General features: G+C 41.2%; 1 protein-coding gene across 6 annotated transcripts in view; it reads left to right on the forward strand.

Moving 5' to 3' along the window:
- Positions 1 to 13,473, forward strand: part of LOC134350487 (transcriptional-regulating factor 1-like) — a 262,932-nt gene that overhangs the window by 146,511 nt on the left and 102,948 nt on the right. The window contains exon 2 of one of the 6 annotated variants that reach the window (XM_063055707.1): positions 2,201 to 2,291. The exons of the other annotated variants lie outside the window; for them this stretch is intronic. The gene's annotated coding sequence lies outside the window, so the exon portion shown is untranslated. The remainder of the gene's footprint in view (positions 1 to 2,200; positions 2,292 to 13,473) is intronic. 6 annotated transcript variants of the gene reach the window in all.

A 13,473-nucleotide genomic window follows, 5' to 3' on the forward strand; every position in this document is an offset into this window, starting at 1 on the left:
TAGCTTTTATGTTTTTGTCTGAAACCCTGAACTACAGTGTTTATCCCCCCCATGTTCCCCCTTTCCTCCTCGTTTGTTTCTGTGTCAGTGTCATTGAGTGGTTTGTTGGATCCCGACAGTTCCTGTACAGCATTCATTCTGACACACTACAGTTCGCTCAAAGCCTCTATTGTGTTGAAATAAGTATTTTCTGTCATGCTGTTCCTCTAACTGTTGGTGAACCTGAAACCACTTGTCTCTTGAGTCTCAGGTCATTCCTTTTTCTCCCAGACCCTATTTTTATTGAAAAAATACACTATTTATATATTGAACTTGTAACTACTGTGGCTATCAAAATACAATTTTACTCTGCAGGAACCACAGTCTAGTTCATTTGAGTTCTCTGAGATAGTTTGAATTATCAACTTGGAGTACGCACTGCTTATGCCACCAAAGTCAAAGTTAATGGCCTCTGTGTAATTGCTTACCACCTCCGAACAAATGGATAGATAGAATTGTTTCCGTTTTCCTGAAAGCACCATCAATTCAATTATCTTTGTTCAATGACTCCCAATTCAGTGTTACAAAACAATCTATCTGGAAGTAATCATCGATGCATGGAAAACAAATGCTAAGCCAAATGCACAATGTACAGACAACCCACATCCTCTGTACAAAAATGGCAAAGCCATAAAATAAAAAAACACAATTCAACCAGAAATATTCAGAACTGTGTTTTATGGTTCTGCCACATGTCCTCAAGTGAACTTATTTCAGTCCTTTCATTTGAATTTTGCGTTCTCCTATACTGCTACAGCACAAGATGATCTGGCTTACTGTGAATGGAATGAGATAAATTAAATATGTATAATTTCAACATCAACTAGTAGAGAAGAAAATGCTGAAAGCACTCTGCAACAGATCTAGCAGCTACCATTAGGAGTTAAATGTCTTATGGTTTATCTTTCTCAAGTGAAGCCAATAATGAGTCCACCCATGTCTGTGTCTGTATGTGCGAGGGGTGGGTAGTGGGGAACAGAAGAGTGGACCTCTTCTTAAAGTGGCTGTTACACTTCATGAAAGTTTCTTTGAAAAAAAATGTTACTCATTGTTCATTACTTTGGAATTTCACTTTGAAGTTTGCAAATACTTTTTACTGTATAAAATGTATGGATCAAATAAAATTGCAAATTAATTGTGTCAGTGCTTACTGAACTCCAGGTACAAGAAACTTAAGGGGTACAGCTCCATCTTATCCACATAACACTGATATCCTATAGTTCATTATTATTATTACTGTATTTACCATTCAGATTTGAATTTTTGGATTTTAATATTGGTTTATTTATTGGAGTTCATCAAAATTAGTTATTGAAAATTATTAGTAAGATGATTTTATTTTCCCATCAAGCTAAAATAGCAAGTGTCGTACATCTTTATATTGAGTGCTCACGCCCTGGTATCTTTATCTGACAAACATGCTTAATTAAAATACATGCATGATAATTGCTTGAAAGTAGTGGCATGAATGGTGAAATCCACTGCCTCCTTAAAAGAAACAGAGTCAAGGCAACCTTTATCACTGTCTATAACAAATTGCATAGGCTTTGGATGTGAATTCCTCGCCAATGAAACAGGTGGGTCTCACATTTCAGTAGAGTTTCATGGCATGGTGGTATAGCAGTTATCATAACACAATTACTAGCGAGCCAATTCAATTCCACTGCTGTCTGTAAGGTGTTTGTGCGTTCTCTCCGTGACCATGTGAGTTTCCTCCAGGGGCTTTGGTTTCCCCCACATTCCGAAGAAGTACAGGGTAATAGGTGAATTAGTCACAATTAGAAAGTGTGAGCTCATTGGGTCGAAGGGGTCTGTACCATGCTGTATCTTTAAATTAATAAAATAAAGAATCGAGTCAGAATTATTTTGCATCAGTTCATAGTATTTTGGGATCTATTGACACTTTCCCAGCAGATTAGGGAGAGTGAGTGACACTGAAAATGTGCACAGTTTCCATATTGACCATGCACACAAGGTAATTTCAAGGATTACCTGGCATCTTATTTACAGATACCAGACTCTCAATGTGTTGCAGATCTTCTTCAAACTCTTTCAAGGTACTCTCTGCGGAGCCGGTGTTTGCGTGGCAGAGTTCGTGCAGCAGGGCCTCTTGCAAAACAGCTCACTGAGGGAATAATTCTCTTTGACTATGTGTTAACAGGGCATAGACATTCATTGTCCATCCTTGATTTCCCCTGAAATGAGGAGGCTGACCACAAATGTGACATGTAGTTGGATATAAGCCAAACTAGGTAAGGATAACACACTGCAGAAAATACTGGACCACATTCTATGCATGTTGTTCAAGATTTCTAGCACAGACTCTGTATTAACGATAACAGAATTCCTTTTTAAAGGACACCAGTGATTAATTTTTTAAGATCAGTGATGATTAATTTTTCCAGCAATGTCATTGTTTCATACTGATCATTACTGAGACCAGTGTTACCCATCCCCCTCACCCAAAAAAATCCTTAATTAAATGAACAATAAGCTTATTTTCATCTGAATTTAAATTTCAGCTCTGGTCCTAGCCCAACAGCATAACCATGTTACCATTAAACAGTGTTCATTTCACTGTTCTCTGAGCAAAATCATATTTATTGACAAATTGGAATGAGTGCAATGTTTCTGTTAAGTAATGTGCAATTGTATGAAATCAGTAAATAATGACTTTTCATAATTGATCATCAAATCTCTCTCCATCTCCATGAATGAAAGCAAATAAGCATACTGTTGTTGATTTCCAAAACAACAGTTATAAATTCTTCCCATGACAGTAAATAAATGGACTGCTTACATTTTACCAGCTGTTTGAATGTGGTTGTTTATGCTGATTTTGTAAGTTAATATCAGGTCAAATAACTGTTGATCCATTTGAATTTACCATGCAAGAAAACAGATTGATTTGTTTAAGTGATCATGATGAAGAGTTGTCAATAAAGTGATAAATAAGTTTTTTGGCCATATTTTTGGAATTTTGTTTGTAATAACAAAACTTTTTATACCAGGAATTAATAATTAGCTGTATTTTCAATTTATCTAACAAAGGAGTATAGTTAATACTTGACAAAAGGATTAAAGATTTGTCTTAGATTCTGATGGATACTGATACAAGTCATGTAACTTGAAGTGCACTGATTCTAGGTAATTCCAAGCACCCAGCTGCTGATTTCTTAAGTAAAAGAGGAGCCTTGCAGATTATCATTTGACAGTAGGTTCTTTTTTAATCTGGCAAAGTTAGATAAGGAGATGTACTTGTCTAAGTGGATGGGAAGGTATGTAATTCTTGTCTCTGTAGTCGTCATGATCCTTTTGATTATCATGCAAGCAAGATAGTCTTTCTACTTGCAAACCAAGGTTTGATTGTTACATTATCATAAAATTTTCATTGTGTAAAGAAGTGTTGTAGCAAAATCCATTTATTCTCACTTCCGTGATTTATGCACGTGTAGCGAGAAAATTACACTTGACTGGAACATACTTGGGTTGGTGTAACATTCATTCTCCCCCTCCCCCTCGCCCTCGCCCTCCCCATCCCCCTCTCCAGTCCAACTACTGATGGCTTTTTACCCTGTTATCCTGAGAAAGTTGATGCAGCCTTTCCCTCTGAATCACCACAGGCTTTTATTTGATTTCATCTTCCCTGCAATGTAGTTTAAATAAAATGTAAATAAAGTTTACTATCACCTGAAATTCAAATTCTAGTTTGAAGAATGAGGCTGTGTGATCAAAAACTCAAAGAAAATTATTTTTGGTTGAAATGCTGCTCTTTAATTAAATTTGGTGCCAGTAAAATATTGTGATAATGCTGCACCTCACAAATAATATCACAAGTGTATTTACACTTCTGTATTTAAGTGCAAATCCAATTTGGGTGCAAAATGTTTGTAATGTTGTGGTCATTGCAATGGAAGTATTAGTAATAATATTCCATAGCCAAAATAAAATTTTTTTCTTCATTTTCCTTTGTAAATATGTGTAGGTATATCGCAAAACAGTATATTGCTACAGGTCGACCTTCACTATTCCAGTACCATTGGGACCTGAGGAGTGCCGGATTAGTAAAAATGCCGGATTATCGAAGGAACCGGATTACAGGTAGTCAGATTAGTGAAGGTCGACCTGTATTAATATTTGTACCTTTGGCAAATTTTCCTAATTCTTAACTGCATTATTTCTGTCATTGTGCTTTACTGTTTCTGGCACTGGGATGTAAGTGATGCCCAAGCCAGATCGTCTCTTGTATTACTGAGATGCTAATCTATATTTTGGGTGGTGTGGTAGAGATATGCCTTAACTAAAGGAGGTGTAAGGTGCTCCTTCTCTCAGTCACCCTTGCCCAAGGTGTAGCACCTGCTTAGCCCCCCCACCCTCATGAAGCCATAGGAGCAAGTAGTGGATGGTTGTATGAGCAGCTGGTACATATCACATGCCCTGGTTATGTGACCACTGACCACCAGGCAGACAATGTCTGAAGAGTATTGATAATGGCTGGGGTCACCCGTCTTTTTCTAGAAATCTACAGAACATTACAAGCATTTCGGCCCACAATGTTGTACCAACCATGTAACTTACTCTAGAAACTGCTCAGAATTTCCCCACTGCATAGCCCTCTATTTTTCTAAGCTCCATATACCTACCTAAGAGTCTCTTTTTAAAAAAAACCCTATTGTAACTGCCTCTATCACTGTCGCTGGCCGTGCATTCCATACGCCCACTACTCTCTGTGTGAAGAACGTACCTCTGACATCTCCCTACTTCCAAGTACCTTGAAATGATGGCCCCTCATGATCGCCATTTCAGCCCTAGGAAAAAGCCTCTGGCTATCCACACGATTAATGATTCTCATCATCTTATACACCTCTATCAGGTTGCCTCTCATCCTCCATCACTCCAAGGAGGAAAGGCCAAGTTCACTCAACCTATTTTCATAAGGCATGCTCTCCAATCCAGGCAACATCTTTGTAAATCTCCTTGGCACTCTCTGTATAGTATCCACATCCTTCCTGTAATGAGGTGACCAGAACTGAACTCAGTATTCCAAGTGGGATCTAATTAAGGTCTTATATAGCTGTAACATTACCTCACGGCTCTTGAACTCAATCCCATGGTTGATGAAGACCATCACACCATATGCCTTCTTAACAACACTCTCAACCTTCGCAGCAGCTTTTGAGTGTCCTATGGACACAGGTTTCAAGATCTCGCTGATCTTCCACACTGCCAAGAAAGAGTCTTAGCACTAATATTATATTCTGTCTTCAAATTTGATCTTCCGAAATAAACTGTTTCACACTTATCTGTGTTGAACTCTATCTGCCGCTTCTCAGCCCAATTTGACATCCTATTGATGTCACTGTGTAACCTCTGAAACCCTCCAGACTATCCACAACACCCCCAACTTTTGTGTCACCAGCAAACTTACTAATTCACCCTTCTACTTCTTTATCCAGGTCATTTATAAAAATCACAAAGAGGAGGGGTCCCAGAGCAGATCCCTGCAGGACACCACTGGTCACCGACGCCATGCAGAATACAAACCATCCACAACCACCTGCTTTCTGTGGGCAAGCTATTTCTGGATCCACAAAGTAAGGTTTCCGTGGATCCCTTGCCTCATTACTTTCTGAATGAGCCTTGCATGGGGAACCTTGTATAAACCCTTACTGAAATCCATATACACTACATCCACTGCTTTACCTTCATCAATGTGTTTTGTTTCATCCTCAAAGAATTCAATCAAGTTCGTAAGGCATGGCCTGCCCTTGACAAAGCCATGCTAACTATCCCTAATCAGATTATGTCTCTCCAAATGCTCATAATTCCTACCTCTCAGGATCTCCAACAACTTGCCCACCACTGAAGTAAAACTCACTGGTCTTTAATTTCCTGTGTTATCTCTACTCCCTTTCTTGAACAAGGGAACAACATTTGCAACCTTCCAATCCTCTGGTACTTCTGCTGTCCCTATTGATGATGCAATGATCATCGCCAGAGGCTCAGCAACCTCCTCCCTTGTTTCCCACAGTAGCCTGGGGTATATCTCGTCCAGTCCCGGCGACTTATCTAACTTAATACCTTTCAACAGCTACAGCACATCCTCTTTCTTAATGTCTATACACTCAAGCATTTCAGTCCGCTGTAAGATCCTCACAATTGCCAAAGTCCTTTTGACTGGTGAATACTGAAGCGAAGTATTCATTAGGTATCTCTGCTACCTCCTGCAGCTCCATGCACGTTTCCACTATCGCACTTGATTGGTCCTATTCTCAATTGATTTATCCTCTTGCTCTTCACATACTTGTAGAATGCCTTGGGGTTTTCTTTAATCCTGCTTGCCAAGGGCTTCTCATGGCCCTTTCTAGCTCTCCTAATTTCATTCTCTAGCTCCTTCCTGACACCATTGTAATTTTCTATAGCTCTAACAGTATCTACTTTACTGAACCTTATTGTAAGCTTTTCTTCTTAACTAGATTTTCTACATCCTTTGTACACCATGCTCTTTTACTTCAGCATCCTTTCCCGGCCTCAATGGAACATATCTATGCAGAACGTCATGCAAATGTTCCCTGAACATTTGCCACATTTCTGCTGTGCATTCCCTTGAGAACATCTGCTCCCAATTTATATTTCCAAGTTCTTGCCTAATAGCATCATATTTCCCCCTACCCCAATTAAATGTTTTCCCAGATTTTCTGCCCCAATCCTTCTCTAGCGCTATGGTAAAGAAGATAGAGTTGTGATCACTACCTCCAAAATGCACTCCCACCGAGAGATCTGACACCTGACCGGATTCATTTCCCAATACCAAATTAAGTACAGCCTCTCCTCCAGTTAGCTTATCTACATATTGCATCAGGAAACCTTCCTGAATATATCTAACAAACTCCACCCTATCTAAACCCTTTGCTCTAAGGAGATGCCAGTCAGTATTAAGAAAGTTAAATCACCCGTCACAACAACCCTATTATTATTGCACTGTTCCAGAATCTGCCTCCCTATCTGCTCCTCGATGTCTCTGTTACTACTGGGGGGTCTATTAAAGCATCCAGTAGAATTATTTCCCTCTTCCTGTTTCTGACTTCCACCCATGATGACTCAGTAGACATTCCCTCCATGACTTCCTCCTTTGCTGCAGCTGTGATACTATTCCTGATTAGCAATGCCACTCCTTCACCTTTTTTGCCTCCCTCCCTGTCCTTTTAAAACATCTAAAGCTCGGCACACTCAGCAGCCATTTCTGCCCCTGAGGCATCAAAGTCTGTGTAATGGTCACAACATCATAGTTCCATGTATTGATCTGTGCTCTAAGTTCATCTGCCTTGTTTATGATACTCCTTGCATTAAAACAGACACATCTCAAGCCATCTAGCTGAGTGCATCTTTGCTCTCCTCCTGCTTATCCTCCTCACAAACTCTCTACAAGCTGTCTCTACTTGTGCACCAACCACCCCATCCTCTGCCTCATCCAGCTCTCATCCGTGCCGGGTCTTTTCCATCCCCTCCGACCTTCAACTGTCGGAGGCAGAACGCTCTGTTCTCAGTAAGGGCCTCACGTTTGTCCCCCTTCGCCCACACCTCAGCAAGTTCCGTGTTCGCCATGATGCGGAACTTTTCTTCCGCCGTCTCCGTCTCCGAGCCTACTTCTTCGGCAAGGACTCTTCCACCCCCACCGATGACCCCTTCTCCTGTCTTCAACCCTCCTCTTCTTCATGGACACCCCGCTCTGGTCTTCTGCCTGCTCTGGATCTCTTTATCGCTAACTGCTGACGGGACATCAATCGTCTCGACTTCACCGCATCTTGTCCCCATTCCAACCTCACTCCTTAGGAACGCTCTGCTCTCCACTCCCTCCGCACTAATCCTAACCTTATTATTAAACCCGCTGATAAGGGGGGTGCTGTTGTAGTCTGGCGTACTGACCTCTACCTTGCCAAGGCGCAGCGACAACTCGCGGATACCTCCTCTTATTTACCCCTCGATCGTGACCCCACTAAGGAGCACCAGGCCATTGTCTCCCACACCATCACCGACTTTATCCGCTCGGGGATCTCCCATCCACTGCTACCAACCTTATAGTTCCCACACCCCGCACTTCCCGTTTCTACCTCCTACCCAAGATCCACAAACCTGCCTGTCCTGGCCGACCTATTGTCTCAGCTTGCTCCTGCCCCACCGAACTCGTTTCTGCATACCTCGACACGGTTTTATCACCCCTTGTTCAATCCCTTCCGACCTATGTTCGTGACACTTCTCACGCTCTTAAACTTTTCGATGATTTTAAGTTTCCTGGCCCCCACCGCTTTATTTTCACCATGGATGTCCAGTCCTTATATACTTCCATCCCCCATCAGGATGGTCTCAAAGCTCTACGCTTCTTTTTGGATTCCAGACCTAATCAGTTCCCCTCTACCACCACTCTGCTCCATCTAGCGGAATTAGTCCTTACTCTTAATAATTTCTCCTTTGGCTCCTCCCACTTCCTCGAAACTAAAGGTGTAGCTATGGGCACCCGTATGGGTCCTAGCTATGCCTGCCTTTTTGTTGGGTTTGTGGAACAATCTATGTTCCGTGCCTATTCTGGTATCCGTCCCCCACTTTTCCTTCGCTACATCGACGACTGCATTGGCGCTGCTTCCTGCACGCATGCAGAACTCGTTGACTTTATTAACTTTGCCTCCAACTTTCACCCTGCCCTCAAGTTTACCTGGTCCATTTCCGACACCTCCCTCCCCTTTCTAGATCTTTCTGTCTCTGTCTCTGGAGACAACTTATCCACTGATGTCCACTATAGGCCTACTGACTCTCACAGCTATCTGGACTATTCCTCTTCTCACCCTGTCTCTTGCAAAAACGCCATCCCCTTCTCGCAATTCCTCCCTCTCCGCCGCATCTGCTCTCAGGATGAGGCTTTTCATTCTAGGACGAGGGAGATGTCTTCCTTTTTTAAAGAAAGGGGCTTCCCTTCCTCCACTATCAACTCTGCTCTTAAACGCATCTCCCCCATTTCACGCACATCTGCTCTCACTCCATCCTCCCGCCACCCCACTAGGAATAGGGTTCCCCTGGTCCTCACCTACCACCCCACCAGCCTCCGGGTCCAACATATTATTCTCCGTAACTTCCGCCACCTCCAACGGGATCCCACCACTAAGCACATCTTTCCCTCCCTCCCCTCTGCATTCCGCAGAGATCGCTCCCTACGCAACTCCCTTGTCCATTCGTCCCCCCCCATCCCTCCCCACTGATCTCCCTCCTGGCACTTATCCGTGTAAGCGGAACAAGTGCTACACATGCCCTTACACTTCCTCCCTTACCACCATTCAGGGCCCCAAACAGTCCTTCCAAGTGAGGCAACACTTCACCTGTGAGTCGACTGGGGTGATATACTGCGTCCGGTGCTCCCGATGTGGCCTTCTATATATTGGTGAGACTTGACGCAGACTGGGAGACCGCTTTGCTGAACATCTACGCTCTGTCCGCCAGAGAATGCAGGATCTCCCAGTGGCCACACATTTTAATTCCACATCCCATTCCCATTCTGACATGTCTATCCACGGCCTCCTCTACTGTAAAGATGAAGCCACACTCAGGTTGGAGGAACAACACCTTATATTCCGTCTGGGTAGCCTCCAACCTGATGGCATGAACATCGACTTCTCTAACTTCCGCTAATGCCCCACCTCCCCCTCGTACCCCATCTGTTACTTATTTTTATGCACACATTCTTTCTCTCACTCTCCTTTTTCTCCCTCTGTCCCTCTGAATATACCTCTTGCCCATCCTCTGGGTCTCCCCCCCTTGTCTTTCTTCCTGGACCTCCTGTCCCATGATCCTCTCGTATCCCCTTTTGCCTATCACCTGTCCAGCTCTTGGCTCTATCCCTCCCCCTCCTGTCTTCTCCTATCATTTTGGATCTCCCCCTCCCCCTCCAACTTTCAAATCCCTTACTCACTCTTCCTTCAGTTAGTCCTGACGAAGGGTCTTGGCCTGAAACGTCGACTGCACCTCTTCCTACAGATGCTGCCTGGCCTGCTGCGTTCACCAGCATGTGTGTTGCTGGAATTTCCAGCATCTGCAGAATTCCTGTTGTTTCCATCCTCTGCCTCTTCATTTTGGTTCCCACCCCCTACAAATCTAGTTTAAATCCTCTCCAAAGCATTAGCTCATCTCCCTTCCACAATATTGGCTCCCCTTCAGTTCAGGTGCAACCTGTCCCACTTGTATAGGTCACTTCTTCCCCAGAAGAAGTTCCATTGATCCAAGAACTTCAAACCCTACCCCCTGCACCATCCACTCATTCATCTGTGCTATCTTCCTGTTCTGACCTCCCCTAGCTCGTGGCATTGGGTGTAATCCGGAGGTTACCACCTTGTAAAGACGTGGCCCAGAGGAAGGCAATGGCAAACCACTTCTGTTGCTAAAATTTGCCAAGAGCAGTCATGGTCATAGAAAGGCCATGATCGCCCACATCATACGCCACGACACTTAACGTCAGCGATGATTAATCTTTCATTTAGATTTGTGCTGAGGGAGAGAAAAAATGTCATTCATTTAGGGCATCGTAAAGTGCTTTAGTAAAGTGCAATTTGAAGTGTAGTCATTCTTAGCGTGCAGATATGTTCCCAACCTTAGCAATGGACTTCCAATCTACAATCAGGTCACTAAATAACTCCTCAATTAACATCTTAGTTTTTACCTGTTCATGTGTGTCTGCTGGTTAAGACTTTTTATATCAATCTTGCAGTCTATTTTCACTGGTGGTACAGCTTTTTTTCCAGTTTCTATTGAATCTGTTGTGCCAATATCAGATTCTTTCTGAAATATTGGTAACTTGATGTTTTAATCTTTCCCTGTGTGATCTAATTATGTTAATCAACATTAAGCTGCCTCAAATCCCTTTTCCCTTGCTTCTGTAGTATAGGAAAGGAAACCTTTATTATAAGATTTTAGCTGTTCAACCTCTGGGTTTTTGTAGCTCCCTTCTTGACCTTTGCAAACCCATTAAGCGATGATGAGAAATTTAAGTTGTTCTCTTCATAGTCTTAGTGGTGCTTTTGGGGAACTTGAACAATGGCTTGTTACTGGATGATAAGAATTTCTGTAACTACTTGAAAAAAGAGGTAGCCAAGCATGACTTTGTTCTTTAGAAACTGAGTCTGAAGCATTGATCATAGATGGCAGATTAATTAAGCAGGTATTTTACTTCAGTCTTCACTAGAGAGGATGCAAATAATGTCCCAATAGTATATGTAAACTGGTAATTTGAAGAGAAGGAAGAAGTTGGGAAAATTACATTCAGCAGTGCCGTCATACTGAGCAAATTGTGGGAGTTATAGGCTGTTGAGTTCCAGATGTAGACAATCAACATCTTAGTTTCTTTAGTAGCTAAGGAAATGGATTTAATTTCCTAAAATCCCTTAAATTTTGCATTGTTTCTATAAGATTCGAATAGAGCTATTGTAGTTCGTTTATTGAAAAAGAGAGAGAAAGCTGCAAACCAGCTAACTTTAACATATGCTGCAGGGAAAATGTTTCTAACTTTTATTAGAGACGTTATGGCAAAGAAATTGGTAAACATTTGATTGGTTTTGTTGAAGAGAAATTACGTTGAACTTATTTATTAGAATTTTTTTAAAAAACTAACCCGCTGCAAATAAAGAGAATTTATATCAATTTTCACAATAGATTTTCACAAAGCATTTGATAAAGCTGCTGAAGTCCCAAAAGTAATTACAGAAGATCATAGTGTAAGAGCTAACACATCAGAGTGGATGGAAGATCATCCAGTAATAAGCTGAAAGTTGGGATTAATTAACTTTTCTCAGTTGACAGAATGTAAGGTAGTAGTCCCCAAAGACATGCTGAGGCATCAAACTTTTATAATTTTGTAAGTGACTTGAATGAAGGATCTGAAGGCATCATTGCTGTTATAAAGATAGATAAACCTAGCCTATGAATAGGATACAAGGGTTTTGCAGATGGAGCATAATAGAACCAGGAAAATATATTCATTTTGGCTGAAATAATAAAGAAGCATATTACATGGTAAAAGATTGTAGAGCTCTAAGTTGCAGAGGTCTATAGATGTTCTAGTGACAAGATATACACAAGATACAGCAAGAAATTCAGAAAACCTTAGAATATTACTGTTTATTATGAGGGCAGTGTATTGCAAAGTAATTTAACTTGTTATTTTGGGTGTTGGTGAAGCAGCATGTGGAGTCTTGTGTTTGCTCTTGGCCTCCTTATGATAGTAAGGATGTTAATATATTGGAAGTAGTTAAGAGAAGGTTTATTTGGGCTTGTACTTGAAAGGGGCAAGTTGTTTTATGAAGAAGAGTTGAGCTTTTATCTACTTGTGTTCGGAAAAGTCCAGGGAACTTGAGTGAAATATTCACGGTTCTAAGGGGTCATGACATGGATCTGAAGAGGATTTTCATCATGTGGGAGAATCTAGAACCAGCACTTATTGTTCAGAAGTAAGCAGTTGTCCCGTTAAGACAAAATTGAGTGTATGAAACGCTCTTCCAGACAGAGTAGTGTAGGCAGAGTCTTTGAATTTCTTTATTGGATGAAATAGGTACAGTAAGTAAAGAGGCATAAGGAGGGAATGAGGAGTTGAAGTTGCAGTCAGATCATTAATGATCTTACTGAATGTGGGTTAGGCTTGTGGGTCCAGGTGGCCCATTTCTGTTCCTAAATTGTGTCTTTGTATGCACTTCCTGAGAATATTTTGCCTAACTAAAGAATTGAATTTGGTTTTGGACAAGAAGGCCTGAAGTTATACAGGTATGCACATTTGATAGGAAAATATTAAAACAGCAAAATTTTATGTGGGTGTCGAAGTGAGGGAATCTCTTGAGTTTATGGAGTGATGAAGCTCTTTGACATTTTACCTGGAGTTTATCTGAACTGTAGAATGACTTTTTCCTCTTCTACCTTCAATTTTTTTAGTTTACAGTTGAATCTACAAGATCACATTTTAAGATCTTCATAGATTCCATGGAAAAATCTCATCATTCTATTTTAGTTGAAATTAATATTAATAAAAGCAAGCATTTTGAAGGGAAAATGAGAAGCAACTAAGAATGAGGAAAATTAATTTCACATGCTTAGTACAACCTTCTCCAAATGCTTTAAAAAGAGATCATCAGAAAACCCTAAAAACAAAATATGTTATTGAATAATAAAATTATTTGGTAGAATTAGCTTATTGAATGGTTTAATTGTTTAATTAAATGAGTTAGTAGGTTTATGATTTGTGTTTTATAACAGTTATTTACCCCATTTTTTGCATTGTCATGGGAACCATTTGTCACTAAGCAACTACCTTCAGTCAGCAGAGAGGTAGCCTGATTACTCAAAACAATAATACTCCAAAGCCAGTTGATGCCAAGTGTATGGCAGGGCAAGCTGCATTTGGATTCT

This window comes from Mobula hypostoma, chromosome 8, assembly GCF_963921235.1.
Source record: "Mobula hypostoma chromosome 8, sMobHyp1.1, whole genome shotgun sequence".
NCBI lineage: Eukaryota > Metazoa > Chordata > Chondrichthyes > Myliobatiformes > Myliobatidae > Mobula > Mobula hypostoma.